The sequence below is a fragment of the Impatiens glandulifera genome, chromosome 6 (genome assembly GCF_907164915.1).
Source record: "Impatiens glandulifera chromosome 6, dImpGla2.1, whole genome shotgun sequence".
NCBI classification, from domain to species: domain Eukaryota; kingdom Viridiplantae; phylum Streptophyta; class Magnoliopsida; order Ericales; family Balsaminaceae; genus Impatiens; species Impatiens glandulifera.
In genome coordinates this window covers 8,138,127-8,159,434 of record NC_061867.1, presented here as the reverse complement: position 1 = coordinate 8,159,434, position 21,308 = coordinate 8,138,127, and positions in this window count along the sequence as shown.

The window sequence follows — 21,308 nt, the reverse complement described above, 5'->3', positions numbered from 1 at the left end:
AAAACATATAGTCATCATTTCCTACGACCTGTCCCAATCACCTTTTGTGACCGTGGGTCCTTAACATAATAATTGGAAGAATTAAACAAAACTGTGAGACCAGAATCACACAATTAACTAACAAATATAAGGTTTAAAGAAAGACGGAATATGGTAGACACGTGGAAGAGAAAAACAAGATGTATGTACAGAACCAATTCCTTCTAATGACATTGGAGTACCATCGACAGTCATGAAGGAAGATGGTGGAACATTTGACTAACAAAAATGAGTTAATATTAGGAGACATATGATGAGATGAGCCTGAATCTAATATCCATAAGGGAGACGATTTACTTGAATTATCCGACGATGACAAACCTTTATGAAAAGAGCAGACATGGCATGTGGTTGTGAGGCAAGGAACTTCTTAAACTGCTCAAACTTCTCAAACATATATGTATCCAAGGTTAGAGTATCAATTGTATTACCAATATGCAGTGGAAGATAAGTCTATTGTGCACTTTGTTGCGAATCATCTTTACGATCAGACATGGTGAAAATATCAACCACCAATATGGCACGACACAACACGATGCGACACAAATACAAATCTCCAACGACAACCCAAATACAACAACACAAATATTGGCAAAAACTATGTAAGGACCTGGTTTAACCAACCCAAAAACAACAACAACAAATATGGAATGACACAACACGATGCGACACGAATACAAATCTCCAATGACAACCCAAATATAACAGCACAAATATGGCACGAAACAGCACAATGCAACACGACACGACATGACGCGATGCGAATACAAATATAAAAAACGAAAACACAAATAAAATAAAACGAATATGGCACAACGCGACACGATGCGGCACGACGCAACATAAATACAAATTTCCAAACAAAATCAGCTAGAGCAAAAGGAAGTGAAAACGAAAAATACCATTGACGATTGCAGACTCAAACACCAAATTCAAATCGAAAGTGGTAGATTGAAAGTTTTAGGTTGAACAAAGAGAATTCATAAACGGAGGCTCTGATACTATGATAAAATAAAGAGAGAGAGGCTAGAGTTTCTTATTAGCAAATATAAAATAAACTGAATGTAATAAAAAGTTTATATAGTTAGTGATTACAATAGACTAAAATACCTTTAAGTGCTGATAAAGATAATAAAACTAATATATCTAACATCATTTATTCATATTTGGAAAAAAAGTTTATCACAATTTCTCTTAAAGACAATAATATGAAATAAAGAAGACGTTTTTATTAATTTGATATAATAATATTCAATATCCTAGCTATCTGCTAATGTGATAGCCATTGATAGCCATTGAGAACATATATCTAACCAAGTTTAACAATTTCACAATTTCACTTAAGAACAGTAGTATAGTATGAACCAAAAAGTCGCCTCTATTAATTCGAAATAATATTATTCAATATTATAGGTGTCAAGGTGATGACATTGAGAACCTATATCTAACAAAAATTTAACAATATAGTGTGCAAATACATTTGTGAAAATAACCTCTGCATTCTCCTTTGATATATCTCTCTTGCTTGCAAACGAAATCACAATGGTCATTCTTATAACAAGCTCCCGTGAAATGTCCACTTTCCTTGATACATATCCTCTCGCCTTCCTTAACCATCTCTGAACCTATTATCTCTGTATGCAATTAGCTAGGGATGAAGTCAGAAATTAAAATTAGGGGACTTTCAACAGAATGTGAAAACAATTATTTAGGGGGTTTGAACTTATGTAAATTCTCATTTCCAAAATAAAATTCCACTTGAGAAGAATTTAATGAAATGCAGAATATTCTCTGTTCATCTTAAAATCAATATAGTATTAGTAAATGTTTAATAGGTAACAAAATAATTGTTTTGGAACGAGCTACCGTCCCTACATAAATCCGTCTGCATTCAACCATTAATCACTAATTACAACATTACTAATTTTACTTAGTAAAATATAATATTCACTTATAGGAATGTGAACCATGACTAATAACAATACAAATAAGCTCAATTGCAAATATTGTTCCATTGAGAGTAAAGATTATGATAAGAAAATGAATGAATTGTGGTCTATAAGGGCAATGAGGGCTTTTCCATCTTCAACTATTTATATATATTTCCTAGCTAAACAAAAAGAAGAGTTGATTATGTAAATATATATAAATAAAGTACTTAGATGGTTTTTACTTTAATTTTATAAAAGAAAATATTTATTTGGGAAAATTATAAAAAAAAATATTAATATATATTAAAATATAAGATAATAATAATCAGATTATCATAATAAGATTGTTATTGTATTATATTATATTATATTAAAGGATTATTGAATAATTATCATTTAATTTAATTTAATATAATATAATATAATATAATATAATATAATATAATATAATATAATATAATATAATATAATATAATATAATATAATATAATATAATATAATATAATATAATATAATATAATATAATATAATATAATATAATATAATATAATATAATATAATATAATATAATATAATATAATATAATATAATATAATATAATGGTATTATTATAATTTATCATAATAATAATTTTAAATATATTATCTTATATATGTTCTAACAATATAGACTCATTTATAATAACACATGGACAATGTACTACTCCTTTCATCTATTTTGAGGAGACAATCAACCTCTAAAAGAATGTCACCGCCAATGACTATAATTAAAGTTTGGAGAAGAGGTCTTTCAGTATATACATCATTGTTTCTCTTACAAGAGTTGTATCTCCAATATTAATTATTCACAATACACCGTACATGTACTCAACCATAGACTCTTAAACGTTTTTTTAAAGATTTGTCGTAACTGATGTCAAAATATATGATTCACTTATGATTTATTTGAGCATCTCAAGTCTAGGGTTAATTCGTAATAGTATCTACAAGAGGCACAACCTACATAAAATTATTAATTAGCATCAGAGGTACTCCGTTGCGTCGTTAAATTATTTACAACCACTCATATGTCCTATTTCATTGAACCTATGATTATGAATTATTTCAATATAAATATTATGAAATATAATAAGTGACCTACTCTTGTAATCACTATTATAAATGTTTGTATAAATGGACTCTAGAAAAAGTTTTTCACAATTTCTTTTAAAGACAATATTATGAAATAATGTTTTTATTAATTTGAAATAATAATATTCAATATCATAGTTATCTGCCAACGTGATAGCCATTGAGAACAAATACAATAAAACGAATATGGCACAACGCGACACGATGCGGCATGACGCAACATAAATACAAATTTCCAAACAAAATCAGCTAGAGCAAAAGGAAGTGAAAACGAAAAATACTATTGATGATTGCAGTCTCAAACACCAAATTCAAATTGAAAGAAGTAGGTTGAACAAAGAAAATTTATAAACGGAGGCTCTGATACTATAGTAAAATAAAGAGAGAGAGGCTAGGGTTACTTATTAGCAATCATAAAATAAACTGAATGTAATAAAAAGTTTATATAGTTAGTGATTATAATAGACTAAAATACCTTTAAGTGCTGATAAAGATAATAAAACTTATATATCTAACATAATTTAGTCATATTTGAAAAAAGTTTATCACAATTTCTCTTAAAGACAATAATATGAAATAAAGAAGACGTTTTTACTAATTTGATATAATAATATTCAATATCATAGCTATATATCTGCCAATGTGATAGCCATTGAGAACATATATCTAACCAAGTTTAACAATCTTTGGTGCAAATACATTTGTGGAAAAAACCTCTACATTTTCCTCCGCGAAGTCCATCCAACAAGCAAGCTTCATCACATTTGTAATTACTACGACAAGTTCCCTTAAAACGGTGGCTTTGCGTTATACATATCCGCTCGCCTCCCCCAACAATCTCTGAACCCAATATTTCTGCATGTAGTCATGGATGGAGTCAAAAATTAAAATTTTATACTTCAAGAAAAGTAAAATTTAGGGGTTTGAACTCAATGTTAATTCTTTAGAGAGAATTGAATTGTTTATCTTAAAATCACTATATTATTAGTATAATATATATTTGTTTTTGAAGATTTAAATACGTAAATGTTTAGTAGGTAATAATTTTTTTGGAAAGAGTTTAAACTCATACTGTCCCTACATAGATCGATCCTGCATTCAACCATTAATGAACATTCAGAACTTACTAATTTTACTTATAAAATATAATATTCTATATAGGAATGAGAACCATGACTATTAACAATACAAATAAGCACAATCGTAAACATTGTTCCATTGAGAGTAAAGATGAGGAGAAGAAAATGAAAGAATTATGGTCTACAAGGGCAATGATGCCTTCTCCATCTTCAACTATTTATATACATTTTTTAGCTAAACAAAAAGAAGAATTGATTATGTAAATATTTATAAAATACTTTAGAAATAAAGTATTTAGATGATTTTTATGTTTGATCTATAATATGAAACTAGGAAGGTGAAATCTTATAAAAGAAAATACTAATATTGACTGCTTTTCAATAACACAACGACAATGAGTTAACAATGCAAAAATTGTCGCGTCTAAATACCAAACATATTATTAAAAATTGCTTAAAAGTATTTGAAAATAAAAATAATTAAGTTAGCTAATTTTATGTAAAAAAATAAGTTATAAAATCAATATTATAAATTATTATAATGATACATATGCGTTACAAGGTTAAAATGCGGTGAAAAACTAACATTATAAAAATTATCGCGATTAAACATTAAATAATTGGTATGAACCTTCGGTATTTGTAAATTTGTGGATTTCCTTATATCTTGTTAAAAACTCTCATTGCACTCATTCCCGTTCTCCACGTAGCATGATCAACGATACTCTTGTGCAAAACTCGATCAATTTGACCTCTGTTATGTTGTGTATCAATTATGCACATTGAGAACATTTCATCGCCAAGACCAGTTTGTAAAATATGGACTAACTCGCTACTTGCAAAGTGGGTAAATTTCTAGGACCAACATAACATCGGTTAAAGAATATTGACATCCCACTTGTCATGAATTTATGGTTGTCCCATCTTTTGACAACTCTTTGCAACAAGTTTACTTCTTCTTCCTTTCTCCTCAAACATGGAATAACCTAGAATGATCCTAATAATGTGAGATTCTCAAGAAATATATGAATTAGACTATTAGTATATGTAATTAAATACTTACCTTGAAATGATATAATCTTCAAAAACTTTTTTGTATCACATAAACGCATTGATACTCATTAGGATATATACAAAATTCACTTACATGCTCTGGTTAGACGATTTTAATGAACAAATTGCAACAAAAAAATAAGGAGGAAAAAATTAGGATAAGTGTAGATTTTCTTAAACTCTTCGGGATTGCATTTCTTGATGCCTTCGATAATATCAATTATCATGTCAATCCCATCTTGCGTTAAAAATATGTCTTTAACTAATAGAAAACATATATAAAATGATATTATAAACAAATTAAATAAAATACAATATATATGTAGAACAATATCACCGAATAAGAGGTTAATTCGAAGCATGTGTTTAAGACATTTCTCTTAAAATAGTTTCATCATCTCCCTTTGTACTGAAATTTATCGTAGATGACTAACTATCTCCTAGGGTACAACGAATCTAGTAGTGATTCAACACTAAAATTACTACGCAACAAACTTGACAAAGTACCTAAATAGATCAACGGATTTCAACAGAAATACATCGAGTCAAAAACTCAAAGAACACTCAATTGAGAGGAACTCGTAAAACACTCATTTGAGCGAAGATTAGAAACGCATTCCTGAAAAAAAAATGTTTGCCTTTTCAATGCATGTCTCCTAATCTATCTATAATTATAGCCTTTATATTCTCTCTAATTTCTGCTCTATAAGTAGTTACTTTATATTTTATTCCACTCATTTTTTATATTTTAATTATTTTCATTTAATTTTTCAAATATATATATTTTTTTAATTCTAATCAAATAAAATCTCATTCTTTTAAAAAGTTATTTCCTAATTCTCTAACTTAATTCTATCTTCTTAATTGGTATAATTGTCGACTTAATTATTTAAAATTAATTTTTATTTTTGTTTAATTGAATGTACAACTTAAAAATTTATTATTCTAATATCACTTACTTTTTTTTTCTTCACACTCTAACTATGATAAAATATTTATGCAGTTTTTTTTCCTTTTTTTATCTTTACATTTCAATTGTTCAATAAAATACTCACTTTAACATGAGTAATTGAGTTTATCTTAAAATTTAATATAAATATAATTTGAGAGTTAAACATTTAAATATTTGTCCAAATAACATTGTATAATAATTTTTTTTTTATATATATATATATAAAAATTAGAACATCAATTAATTACAAAAAAATATTAATATTGAAACAATTTATTGTTTTGAGAAAAGAAATTGTAAAACTAATTAAAGCCCTCCACCCACTATCTCTACCATCCAAAATCAATTTATTGAAAGTTTTTAATTTCATATTTCAATCTAATGAAATTTTTTAGTCATCTTTCTCCAAATAGAAGAATTAAAGTTAAAATTTGAGATTACATTAATTCAAACCCACCCCAAATTTAATTTTTAAGTCTGTCCCTAGTAAAAATTTTGAAGAACACTCAAAACAAACAAAGAAATGACTATTCGAATTCTAGAGTTAATAAAATGAATAAATAAAGGCTATGAGATATCTAAGAGTTTCAACCTGAGAATATATATATAAATGAGAATATATATATATATATAGCTAGCCGTAAATTAAACCATCAATATAAATTCATTTAAAAATTAGTGACGAGTAATTCATCAACGACTGTCCTGTCATTCATAGACTCTTGGTAGATTAAATTATATTTTATTTATTTATTCTAAATTCTCATTTAATAGAACACACTCTATTTTTACGTTAGTAACCTTAGATTATGATAATTATATTTCATTTAAAAAGAATCCACCCGTAAAGGTCAACCGTCGCGTCTTCTCCAGATGCAGCCTGCCTGATATTAGAGTCACAAAAGAATTTATATAGCAGAAGAACAAGGTAATGATTCAGTATTTCAAATGAGGGAATTAAACAATAGTGTAAAGAAAGAAAGATACATACACATTTTAATATCTTCTTGTTCAAGCATGGGGGAGGCATTAATATTAGAGCCATTTAAAACATTTTAAATTTTGTTATATGGGGGCCAGCAGTATGCTCTGCTCTTCCAATAGATTATCTTTATACTCTGAACTTCCAAGTAAATAAGAATTACAAAATGAATATAATTATTTCACTCCATGTTTAGTTATATATATAGGTACGTACGTACGTACCTCCATGTTGAGTCTTCTACTCCTCCTTTAGGTTATTACTGTAGGTCAAGAAATTACTCACAAGTCATTAAATAATAGATGCAATTAATCAGATGAATATAATTATTATTTTTATATGTACCTTTTAATTGACTATCATTCTTCTATTCCTCTTCAATAGAATATCTACTCTGAAGAATTTAAGTCTGGTTCGAAGGGAACGCAGGAGTGCGATAACATCGTCCGCTTCTTCTGAAGACACCAACTTAGGACAATCATCGATATACAATCTCTGTAGTGAATTATTATTAATATTGAGGTTTCCAACAAATTCCTCAACTGATATCATCAACTCCGGATTATCAATAATACGCAAATCCGTGAGAGAGTTGATGAGGTGTTTGTTGTGGCAGCCACTAATCTTTGATATCATTCTCTCATCAAACAAACGACCTTAACTTGTTGCAATCCCAAATATTTAGACATTGAAGAGATTGGTAAGTTGAGCGTACTCGTACTCCTCCTCCTAATTGTGCTTCATTATTATCATCAAACATTAATGCCATATAACCAGCTCCAAATAAAACACTTCTTTCACCCAATCCAATAAAAGAGAGACCAGTGATAGCACTAAGATTTGAGATGCTATATAACAACTCATCCGAACATTCACCATCAATACATACATGTTTGAGTGATTTGAGATGAGGTGGCAAGGCCCTTAGCTTTGGGCAATCAGTTATATACAACGAGGATAGATTAAGGAATGTTCCGGCACTAGGAATAGTAGGAGACACCAATTCCCTCAAATTCTTCATGTTACCAATACTAAGTATCTTTAACAAAGGGAATAACACTACTTCAATTTCATTCATGTTATTGTTGTTGACGGTGAATATGTGCTCCACATCATTATTCAATCTATCAAGTCTGAGATGAATAAGAGTACCATTAAGATTCCAGATGCTATATAACAATTCATTCGAACATTCATCTTCAACTCTTACATATTTGAGTGCTTTGAGATGAGATGGCAAGACCCCTAGCTTTGGGCAATACATTATGCACAGGTTGCATAGATTAGGGAATGCTCCAGTACTCCAACAGCTAGGTGACACCAATTTCCTCAAATTCTTCATTCTATCAATTACAAGTGTCTCTAATAAAGGGAATAGTACTATCATTTCATTGTCATCTCTATTCACATTGTCCACCCATTTAGGGATGTTGTTTTTGGCACAATTAGAATCCCACATCGGAAAATAATGAGAGTGAAATAAGTTTCTTAGTATATAAAAGAAACTATATTCACAATTAGAATAAATCCCACATCGGAAGATGATGGGAGTTGGGGAAGTTTCTTAGTATATAAAAGAAACTCTCCCCTCTTTGGTTTATTGCACCCAAATTTGTATCTCTTCTTCCTTATTAATTGATAGCCTTAGTGCTCGGAGACGTAGACAACATTTTGGCCGAACTCCGTTATCAAATTCTGTTAGTGTTCTTTCAGTTTGTTTTTTCTTCTTTTGTGGTTCTGTCAAGGGTTTTTCCCCAACAAGTGGTATCAGAGCCAAAGGTTCGTCCTTGGCATGGTGGATTCTTCAAAAGGGGCGTCAACTCCTTCGTCATCCTGGACGAGGACACCGATGTCGAATTTGAAGTTTGCGGTGGAGATCTTTGATGGAACTGGGCATTTCGGCATGTGGCAAGGTGAGGTTCTAGATTGTCTTTTTCAGCAGGGTCTAGATGTTGCTATTGAGGTCGGAAAGCCAGATGGTATAGAAGAAAAAGAGTGCAGTATCATGAATCGGTTAGCGTGCGGAACAATTCGGTCGTGCCTGTCTAGAGAGCAGAAGTATGCTGTGAAGAATGAAACTTCTGCACAGAAGCTGTGGCAAGCATTGGAGGACAAGTTTCTGAAGAAGAGTGGTCAGAATAAGCTCCTTATGAAGAAGCGACTGTTCCGGTTTGAATACCAATCAGGTACTACGATGAATGAGCATATAACTAAGTTTAATCAGTTAGTAGCGGATTTGTTAAACCTTGACGTTAGGTTTGAGGATGAAGATTTGGCTTTGATGTTGCTATCGTCCCTTCCTGATGAATTTGAACACTTAGAAACAACGTTACTTCATGGGAAGGGAAATGTTTCTCTTGATGCTGTAAGTTCTGCTTTATATAGTAATGAATTGAGAAAGCAGGATAAAAGAAAAAGCAAGGTAGGTACAGCAGATGAAGCATTGATGGTCAGGGGCCGTCAGCAGAGCAAATCAAAAGGGAAAGGAAGAAGATCTGAAAGTAGAGTTGCCAAAGATTAATGTGCTTTCTGTCGTGAGAAAGGACATTGGAAGATTAACTGCCCAAAGTTGAAGAAGAAAGAGAAAGATTTTGAAGATGCGAATGTTGCAGAAAACAAAGGTGATGCAGATTCAGAATACTCTTTATCGATGTCACACACAACATCACATCCTTATGCGTGGATATTGGACTCAGCTTGCACTTATCATATGACACCAGTTCGAAAGTGGTTCTTTGACTTTAAGGAGCTAGATGGTGGAGTTGTTTACATGGGAGATGCTAATACATGTAAAATAAAGGGGATATGTTCAATCAAGCTGAGGAATGATGACGGATCCACCAGAATTATTAGAGATGTTCGGTACATACCGAATATGAAAAAGAATCTCATTTCTTTGGGGGCCTTGGAGTCGAAAGGCCTACATGTGAAATTGGAAAATGGAGTTCTTAGGGTAATATCTGGAGCGCTAGTGATGTTGAAAGCTATCAGGAAGAGTAATAATTTGTATTATTATCAAGGTAGTACAGTTAATGGGACATCATGTGTATCAACTTCCGGGAGCAGTAAGGATTTAGAGGCAACAAAACTATGGCATATGCGATTGGGGAACGCTGGTGAGAAATCTATGCAAACTCTTGTCAAGCAAGGATTATTGAAAGGTACAAAAGTTTGTAAGTTAGATTTTTGTGAAATTGTATTCTGGGAAAACAAAGGCGAGTAAAATTTGGCACTGCAATTCATAACACCGAGGGTATTTTGGATTATGTGCACTCAGATGTCTGGGGACCTGCCAAGACTCCTTCTCTTGGAGGTAGACATTACTTTGTTACTTTTGTTGACGATTTTTCCAGAAGAGTATGGGTGTTTACGATGAAGAACAAAGGTGAAGTGTTTGAGATTTTTCTTAAATGGAAAACTCAAGTTGAAGACGAGACAGGAAGAAAGATCAAAATTCTCCGAACTGATAACGGTGGAGAATACAAGAATGATCCATTCCAGAAGTTATGCCAAGAGTGTGGCATAGTTCGACACTCCACAGTCAGAAAAACACCACAGCAGAATGGAGTATCGGAACGTATGAACAGGACATTGGTGGAGAAAGTTCGATGTATGTTGTCTAATGCTGGGTTAGACAGGAAATTTTGGGCAGAAGCTGTGTCATACGCTCAACATTTGGTAAATGGCCTACCATCATCTGCACTTGGTGGCAAGACTCCATTAGAGGTATGGTCTGGAAAACCTGCAACTGATTATGATTCTTTACATATTTTTGGTTCTACTGCATATTATCATGTAGTTGAATCAAAGTTGGATCCACGAGGAAAGAAGGCTCTTTTTATGAGATTTACTACGGGAGTTAAAGAGTATCGCCTCTGGTGTTTGGATGAAAAGAAAACCATTATCAGTAGAGATGTTACTTTTGATGATTATTCAATGTTGAATAAGGTAACACCAGACAAAATTGATTGTACTCCGCGACAGGTGGAGTTTGAGCAGATAAAGATAAGCCCAATAATAAGTGACTCTCCGACGACAGACGAAGAGTTAAATGAGGAAGAGGTTCCAACCCAAGAACCTTCAGAACAACGTGAATCAATTGCTGTAAACAGGCCAAGACGAGTTATTCAAAAACCAGGTCGGTTTGTTGACATGGCGGCCTATGCACTTCTAGTCGTAGATGATGCTCCATCCACTTTTCCAGATGTCAATCAAAATACTGAAAATGGAAAAAGGAGAGGTGTTATGGAAGATGAGATGCAATCTATTCAGGAGAATGAGACATGCAAGTTGACGCATCTACAAAAAGGGAAGAAGGCTATTGGTGGTAAATGGATCTTTGCTAAGAAAGAAGGATTTCCTGAAAAATTTGATGTTCGCTACAAGGAAAAATTGGTAGTTAAAGACTACGCTCAGAAGGAAGAAGGTGATTATAATGAGGTACTTTCTCCTGTTGTTAAACACTCTTCCATTAAAATTTTGTTGGCCTTGGTAGCGCAGATGAATTTGGAGCTAGCTCAACCAGATGTGAAGACCGTAGACATACACGGTCATTTGAACGAGGAAATCTACATTTATCAACCAGATGGATTCAATGTTGCTGATAAAGAAAATTGGGTTTGCAAGTTGAACAGATCATTGTACAGGTTGAAGCAATCGTCGAGACAATGGTACAAGCGACTTGACAAGTTTATGATGGAGCACAAGTACACAAGAAGCAGATTCAGTTCATATGTGTATTTGCGCAAATTGCAAGATGAGTCTTACATCTATATACTCTTGTACGTTGATGATATGTTGATAGCATCAAAGAGCCAATATAAAGTTGAAAAATTGAAGGCTCAATTGGGTAAAGAGTTCGAGATGAAAGACATGGGGAAAACCAAATCTAATTGTTTAGATTTGGTACACATGTTCCGCGTTTGAGTCGGCGCTGAAGAGCGCCAATTGGAAGCACTGAAGGTTTATTTTTTAATATTGAAGATTAGTATTTGGATATTGTGTCAAGGTGGAGATTTGTTGTTTTTGGCACAATTAGAATCCCACATCGGAAAATAATGGGAGTGAAATAAGTTTCTTAGTATATAAAAGAAACTATATTCACAATTAGAATAAATCCCACATCGGAAGATGATGGGAGTTGGGGAAGTTTCTTAGTGTATAAAAGAAACTCTCCCCTCTTTGGTTTATTGCACCCAAATTTGTATCTCTTCTTCCTTATTAATTGATAGCCTTAGTGCTCGGAGACGTAGGCAACATTTTGGCCGAACTCCGTTATCAAATTCTGTTAGTGTTCTTTCAGTTTGTTTTTTCTTCTTTTGTGGTTCTGTCAAGGGTTTTTCCCCAACAAGGGAGATTCACACCTTTGTAACCACTCATTCCCAACATCTTCAGCCTTGCAATTGAAACCTCTAGAGCTTCACCAATTTTCTCATCTCTAGTACTCTTGCTCTCATAATCTTCATCATCAGATCTCCATTTCAACTCCAAATTATTGATACTCGATATTTTAGCCATACCTACCCCTCTTGCAATAGTTGCATCAATAACTCTCCCAAGGTTCTTAATTGTCAATGATCCGTAGATATCCAATTTTTTTAATTCATCTAGTTGGCAGTCTTTTTCCTTCATGCCTATCACAAACAAGCTTAACGTCTTTAGATGTTTCAATTGCCCAATCCCTCTATGATGCAGCGTGCGTGGCTAGGATGAACCTTTATCAAGATTCGTTGATTCTTACGAATACCGAAAGTTGATAGATATTGAGGAAACCTCGTTTTCTGATTAATAATCTTCCCATAACAAAGTGTTTTAAGATTCTTTAAATACTCAAACCCTAGCTTGCAAAAGAAATAAACAACTTTTAATAAATTGTAAAAAACACCCGAAACTAATAAAAATGCGATTTTGAGCCCCTAAACGTCGTCAGATGGCCTTAAACCATCATACCTCATGGCAAAGCCATGACTTCTTCACAGCACCACGTTTCCGCCCGAAAAACACTAGGCAATCGTCGAAATCTGACACTTGCGGGATATTTTCGGATGCTGCAACTTTCGCATAAACGCCTCTTCGACTCGCACCACATCATTCCCCCCAGGGTAGAAAAGATTCGTCCTCGAATCTGGAACCGCATCATCCTCATCAGAAGAAGACTCACCCACAAAAGGAACAAGATGCTTCACATTGAACACATCAGAGGTACGCACATGGCTGGGAAGGCCTAAACGATAAGCATTGGGGTTGATCTTCTCCACAATCTCAACAGGACCAATCTTCTTAGCAGCAAGCTTGCTATATTCATGAGCTGGAAAACGATCCTTAGTCAGAATAGCCCACACAAAGTCACCAACTTCAAAATCAACAGCACGCCTTCTCGAATCAGCCTTCTCCTTGTACTTGGCAGTAGCAGCAACCAAGCGGTCATGAGTGGTCTGATGAACCTGAGCCAACTGACCAACAAAATCCGCAGCAGTGGAATGAGGACGCACCTTGCTAGGCAGCGCTAACAAATCAAGAGGAGCACGCAGAGACAGTCCGTAAATCACATGGAAAGGACTGAAACCAGTGGAGCGATTAACAGCATGATTGTGAGCAAACTCGGCCTGAGGCAGCTTCAGATCCCAAGCCTTAGGATGATCCCCAACTAAACTGCGCAGAAGGTTCCCCAAAGACCTATTAACAACTTCAGTTTGGCCATCAGTTTGCGGGTGATAGGCACTGCTAAAATTCAGCTGAGTATTAACCAAACGCCAAAGACTCCTCCAAAAGTGACTCACAAAGCGAGTGTCCCGATCAGAAACTATGGAGGCAGAAAGTCCATGAAGGCGATACACATCCCTGAAATAAAGCTGTGCAACAGCCACAGCATCAGAGGTTTTCTTGCAGGGAATGAAATGAACCATCTTCGAGAATCGGTCAACCACCACAAAAATCGAATCAGAACCACGCTGGGTACGTGGCAGCCCAAGGACAAAATCCATACTGACATCAGACCATGGTTGAGTGGGAATAGGCAGAGGCAAGTATAACCCGGCATTAGTCGAAGCGCCCTTAGCCAACTGACAAACACGACAGCGAGCAACAAAACGCCCCACCTCTTTGCGCATCGAAGGCCAGAAATAAGAAGCTGCAAGAAGCTGGAAGGTACGATCACGCCCAACATGGCCTTCTTTGTGGAGTTCCTGAATCATCCTCAAACGCAGGCTGCAATCTGGAATGCACAGCTGCACACCGCGGAAAAGGAACCCATCCTCCAAGACAAAGTCCCTCGAATCCCCCTGTTGGATGCGAATGAGGACCTGAGAAAAGAAAGGATCATCACGATAGAGGTCCACAAACGAATCAAAGCCGGGTACATGGACACGCATCTCCGCCAACAGCCCATGACGACGACTCAAAGCATCAGCCACGCGATTAGACACACCAGCCTTGTGTTTAATCACAAAAGTAAACTGCTGTAAATAAGAGACCCACGAAGCATGACGATGAGAAATCTTGTCCTGACCACCAAGATGCTTGAGGGAATCATGATCCGTATATAAGACAAACTCCCGCTGAAATAAATAATGACGCCAGTGTTTGACTGCCTGGACAATAGCATAGAACTCAATATCATAGGTACTGAAACGAAGTTTAGCGCTAGACAGTTTCTCACTAAAATAAGCAAGAGGACGCCCAGATTGGCTAAGTACAGCCCCAATACCCAATTTCGAAGCATCACAATGTAGTTCAAATGGCTGGGAAAAATCAGGAAGAACCAAAATAGGGGCTGAAGTGAGTCGGTGCTTGATCTCAACAAAGGCAGCCTCGGCATCATCCGTCCAGAAAAACTTAACCCCCTTCATACAATCAGTGATAGGAGCCGTAACACTGCTGAAGTGAGGAATAAAACGCCGATAGAAGGAAGCTAAGCCATGAAAACTGCGAACTTCAATGATCGAAGAGGGGCGGGGCCACTGATTGACAGCTAGTACCTTACTCGGGTCCACTTTCAGGCCCTCCCGAGACACCACATAACCGAGGAACTGGGTAGAATCAGTAAGAAATGTGCACTTCGAGGAAGCAGCATAGAACTTGTCACGCCGGAGAACAGATAACACCTCACGAAGATGGGAGAGGTGTGCTACCTCGCTGTCATTGTAAATCAAGATGTCGTCGAAGTAAACGACTACAAACTTCCCAATGAAAGGGCGAAGAGCCTGGTTCACCACACGCATAAAGGTGCTAGGAGCATTTGACAGACCAAACGGCATAACCAGCCACTCATATAAGCCCTCACGAGTCTTAAAGGCAGTCTTCCACTCATCACCCATGCGAATACGAATCTGATGGTATCCACTCTTGAGATCCAGTTTGCTAAACACAGAAGCACCACCCAAGTGATCCAACAAGTCATCCAACCGGGGAATAGGAAATCGATAACGCACTGTAATCTTGTTGATAGCACGGCTATCAATGCACATACGCCAAGACCCATCCTTTTTTGGGGTAAGAAGGGCCGGGACAGCACAGGGACTAAGGCTCTCTCGAATGTGTCCCTTAGCCAGCAAGTCCTCCACCTGTCTACGCAACTCTTCATGTTCTTTGGGACTCATGTGGTAATGAGGACGGTTGGGTAGGGCAGCACCTGGAACCAAGTCAATGTGATGCTGGATATCACGCAAAGGAGGCAAGGCACAAGGCAGATTCTCAGGAAAAACATCTGCAAACTCCTGTAACAGCGGCTGCACTGGAGTAGGCACCTCAGAACTAGCACCACAGGTAATCAGCGAACAAAATAGAGCAAACACCATGCCAGATTCGACCATGGCGGTCTGAAAAGGACCCCGAGACAACAAGGTGGCAGGGGGGGACGCATGATGAGTGGGGGCAGCACCCTTCTTGGGCTGATTTGGCATCAACACAATCTTGGTACCATGAAATAAGAACGTGTAGGTATTAGCACGCCCATCATGTATAACAGAATGATCAAACTGCCAAGGGCGACCAAGTAAAAGGTGACAAGCATCCATAGGAACCACATCACAATATACAACATCACGATAATGGGAACCAATGGAAAAATTAACAAGTACGCGCTTGGAAACTGTAACATCCGTACCTTGACTCAGCCAGGACAGGCGATAAGGCTTGGGGTGAGGTTCAGTGGACAGACCCAGCTTCGAAACTGCAACCTCAGAAATCACATTCTCACAACTCCCAACATCAATGATGAAGGTGCAAACTTTGCCACCGATGGTACAAGTGGAATGGAACAGATTATTGCGTAACCACTCGTTGTCAGGAGCACGAGGGGTTAAACATGATCGACGAATCACCAAAAGGGGGCCAACATCACCAGAAACATACTCCTCCGCTGCCTCATCATCATAAACATCATACACTGGGGCTGAATCTGAAGGAAGAGCAGAGTCAGGATCATCCACCTCAGTAAAAAGACCACGATTGGTGGACTTTGGGTTGCGACACTCTGCTTGGCGATGGCCAACTTCACCACAATTGAAACAACGCAAGCCACCGGGACGTCCCTGCGGGGGGGCTGTAGTGCCGCGAGGGGGGGCTGGGGTGGGATGGGCCGGCTGGGAAGAAGAACCAATGCCACTAGTGGGGACAACCTGTTTTCCAAAGCTACCCGAACCGCGCCTGGCTAGCTGTTTCTCAGCCTGTGAAGCACGCTGATGTGCCTCAGAAACAGTCAAGGGATCAAACATATTCAAAATATCCTGCAACTGGAGGCGAAGGCCACCAATATAGCGAGAAACCAACTGGAGAGGGGACTCAGACAGGTCAACACGAGCCACAAAGGTGTAAAACTCAGTGGAATAGTCATCCACGGAACGAGAACCCTGACGAAGATTCTGGAACCGCTGGTACAGGTTACGTTCGTAATTATATGGTAGAAACGTAGCCCCAATATGCTTCCTGAATTTGTCCCAATTCGTGAGCTTTGCCTTACCATGACGAACACGTGTCTGTTTCAACTGCTACCACCATGCTTGTGCACGACCATGTAAGCGGATCGTAACAAGGGGTACACGACGATCTGCAGGAACTTCCTTGAAATCCAGAATCTCTTCAACCTGAGAAAGCCAATCAATAAACTCTTCCGGTGGTAGACTACCATCGAACTTAGGGATGTCCACCCTGAAAGCCTGCTCCCAGCGATGATTGGGGCGTTCAGGGGATCGACTCCGAAGACCACCGAAAGGGTTTTCATCTGTCACCGTAACATCATCTTCAGGGTGATGCATGTGCATAGATGCATCCATCCGTTGCGTCAACCATTCAACCTGCCGCCTCAAATCGTCGTTATCACGGCGAAACTCAGCGTTTTCACGTCGCAACTCAGCAAGGTCACCATCATCAGCACCAGGGGTAGGGTTGCGCGGCTGTCTTCGGGGCGGCATACCTCAGGGTCGACTGGAAACTGATACCAACTGATGCAGCGTGCGTGGCTAGGATGAACCTTTATCAAGATTCGTTGATTCTTACGAATACCGAAAGTTGATAGATATTGAGGAAACCTCGTTTTCTGATTAATAATCTTCCCATAACAAAGTGTTTTAAGATTCTTTAAATACTCAAACCCTAGCTTGCAAAAGAAATAAACAACTTTTAATAAATTGCAAAAAACACCCGAAACTAATAAAAATGCGATTTTGAGCCCCTAAACGTCGTCAGATGGCCTTAAACCATCATACCTCATGGCAAAGACATGACTTCTTCACAGCACCACGTTTCCGCCCGAAAAACACTAGGCAATCGTCGAAATCTGACACTTGCGGGATATTTTCGGATGCTGCAACTTTCGCATAAACGCCTCTTCGACTCGCACCGCATCACTCTAGGCATATATTTTAATTCATCACAATCCTTCAAATAAAGATGTCGGAGACTAATAAGGTGTTTCGTATTTCTGGGCAAACTTTCAAGCTTAGAACACTCATTGAGTTTGAAAATCTGTAAGTTCAAGAGATCACAAATGCTATCAGGTAATGTTGTTATCTTTTTATTACCGGAAATGTCTAAGTATCTAAGATGTTTTAGACATCCCACATATTCTAAACGCAAATATTCATATTTCACATTGCAGCTCAGTTCAAGGACACGTAAAGCCGAAAGTTCCTTAAAGACACTCAAACAAATCTGTTGTGTGACATTTCCAGAATCATGTCTGCCATTGAGCATTAGCGATTGCAACCCTCCAATTTTCTTAAGAGAACGAACTGATGTTTTGACAAATTCATCAACCATTGCCGATACATGACGAATTTCTCGTCTTAAACCATCACTTGAGCTATTAGCCTCCAACGTATAACATTCATCTTTCATAACAGATTGGGCAAGATAGTGTATAAGATCGTGCATCTTACATGTTTCATTAAATCCATACCGATCTGATTTCTCGTCTTGAAAAAAGATCTCCAACACAGGTGCTTCCAAATTGTATTCCCAACATCTTCCACTTCTTGGTTCTTATAAGTAGGAATTAAATCATGGGCTATCCACAATTGGATTAATCTCTCCTTTTTAATTTGAGCATCATTGGGAAATATAGCGCAAAATACAAAGCATCTTCTCAAATGATAAGGGAGTTCATAGTAACTCAACCTTAGAATAGGCAAGAGATCAGATTCTCCATTTTGAGATATCTTCCATATCTCATTATCTCTTATTTTACACCATTCATTTATATCACTTTTTGACTCCAAATGTCTTGGCAACTAAAGGACCATTTCTTTTCCAATATCAACAAAGTTTGGAGTTTTTGGTGTCCCACACATAAATGCGCGCTTTTCAAAGAGTAGCCAACAATCATCGTCAGAGAGCAATGATATCTGAATAGGTTAAAAATATGTCTTTAACTAATAAAAAATAAATATATAATGATGTTACAAACAAATTAAATAAAATGCAATATATATGTAGAACAATATCACCGAATAAGAGGTTAATTCGAAGCATGTGTTTAAAACATTTCTCTTAAAACAGTTCCATTATCTCCCTTTGTACTGAAATTTATCGTAGATGACTATCTCCTAGGGTACAACAAATCTAGTAGTGATTCAACACTAAAATCACTACACAACAAATTTGACAAAGTACCTAAATAGATCAACGGTCAAAAATTCAAAGAACACTCAATTGAGAGGAACTCGTAAAACACTCATTTGAACAAAGTTCAGAGACGCAGTCATGGGCTTAAGGTTTGCCTTTTCAATGCATGTCTCCTAATCTATCTATAATTATAGCCCTTAATTTCTCTAATTTTCGGTAATTCTACAAGTAGTTACTTTACATTTTATTCCACTTATTTTTTATATTTTAATTATTTGCATCTAACTTTTCTAATATATATATATATATATATATATATATATATATATATATATTTTAATTCTAAGCAAATAGAATCTCATTTTTTAAATTTATTTCCTAATTCTTTAATTTAATTCTATCTTATTAATTGGTATAATTGACAACTTAATTATTTAAAATTAATTTTTATTTTTGTTTAATTGAATGTACAACTTTAAAATTTATTATTCTAAGGTCACTTACTTCTTTTTCTTCTTCGCACTCTAATTATTCGATAAAATATTTATCTAATTTTTTCCCCTTTCTTTAACTTTACATTTCAATTGTTCAATAAAATACTCATTTAACATGAGTAATTGAATTTATCTTAAAATTCAATATAAATATAATTTGAGAGTTAAAACATTTAATTATTTGTCTAAATAATATTGTTTAATAAATTATATATATATATATATATATATATATATATAAATTAGAACATATCAATTAATTAAAAAAATAAAAAATATTAATTTTTTCAATTTTTGTTTTGAGAAAAAAAGATCATAAAATTAATAAAAGCCCTCCACCCACTATCTCTACCATCCAAAATCAAATTATTGAAGATTTTTTAATTTTATATTTCAATCTAGTGAAAATTTTAGTCATCGTTCTCCAAATATAAGAATTAAAGCTAAAGCTTGAGATTACATTAATTCAAGCCCACCTCAAATTTAATTTCTAGGGTTGTTCCTAATGATGATTTTGAAGAACACTCACAACAAACCAATAAATGACTATTCAAATTCTAGAGAGTTAATAAAATGAATAAATAAAGATATCTAAGAGTTTCAACATGCATTATATATATTAATAGAATACTTTATTTTTACATTAATAAGTACTTTAGATTACGGAAAATTATATTTCATTTATAAAGAACCCACCCGTAAAGGTCAATCATTGCGTCTCCTCTAGATGCAGCCTCTGATATTAGAGTCACAAAAGAATTTATATATAGCAGAACAAGGTAATGTTTCAGATTTAGGGAAAACAATAGTGTAAAGAAAGAAAGATACATACACATTTTAACATGACATAAAGCTCCTTGGTCTTTTGCTGTCTCTAATATCATCTTGTTCAAGCCTGGGGGAGGCATTAATAGAGACATTTAAAACATTTATGGTAGTTGAATCAAATTCAAACATAACCACCTCTTTAGATACATACCAAATTTGGTTATATGGGTCAGTATGCTCTGCTCTTCTTCGTGTTTGTTTTCCAATAGATTATCTTTATACACTGAACTTCAAGCAAATAAGAAATAAGAAACCATTACTCTGAACTTCAAGTAAATAGGAATTCTTATAGTTTAGTTATATAGGTACGTACCTCCTTGTTGAGTCTTCTACTCCTTTAGGTTATCACTGTATGTATGTCAGGAAATTTCTTACAAGTCATTAAATAATAGATGCAATTAATCAGATGAATATAATTATTATTTATAAACGTACCTTTTAATTGACTATGCTTCTTCTGTTCCTCTTCCAATAGAATATCTACTCTGAAGAATTTAAGTCTGGTTCGAAGGGAACGCAGGAGTGCGATAACATCGTCCGCTTCTTCTGAAGACACCAACTTAGGACAACCCCAGATAGTCAATCTCTGTAGTGAATTATTATTAATATTGAGGTTTCCAACAAATTCCTCAACTGATATCATCAATTCCGGGCATCGACAGATAATCAATTGCGTGAGAGAGTTGATGAAGGGTTTGTTCTGGCAGCCACTAATCTTTGATATCATTCCCTCATCAAACAAACGCCTTAGCTTCTTGCA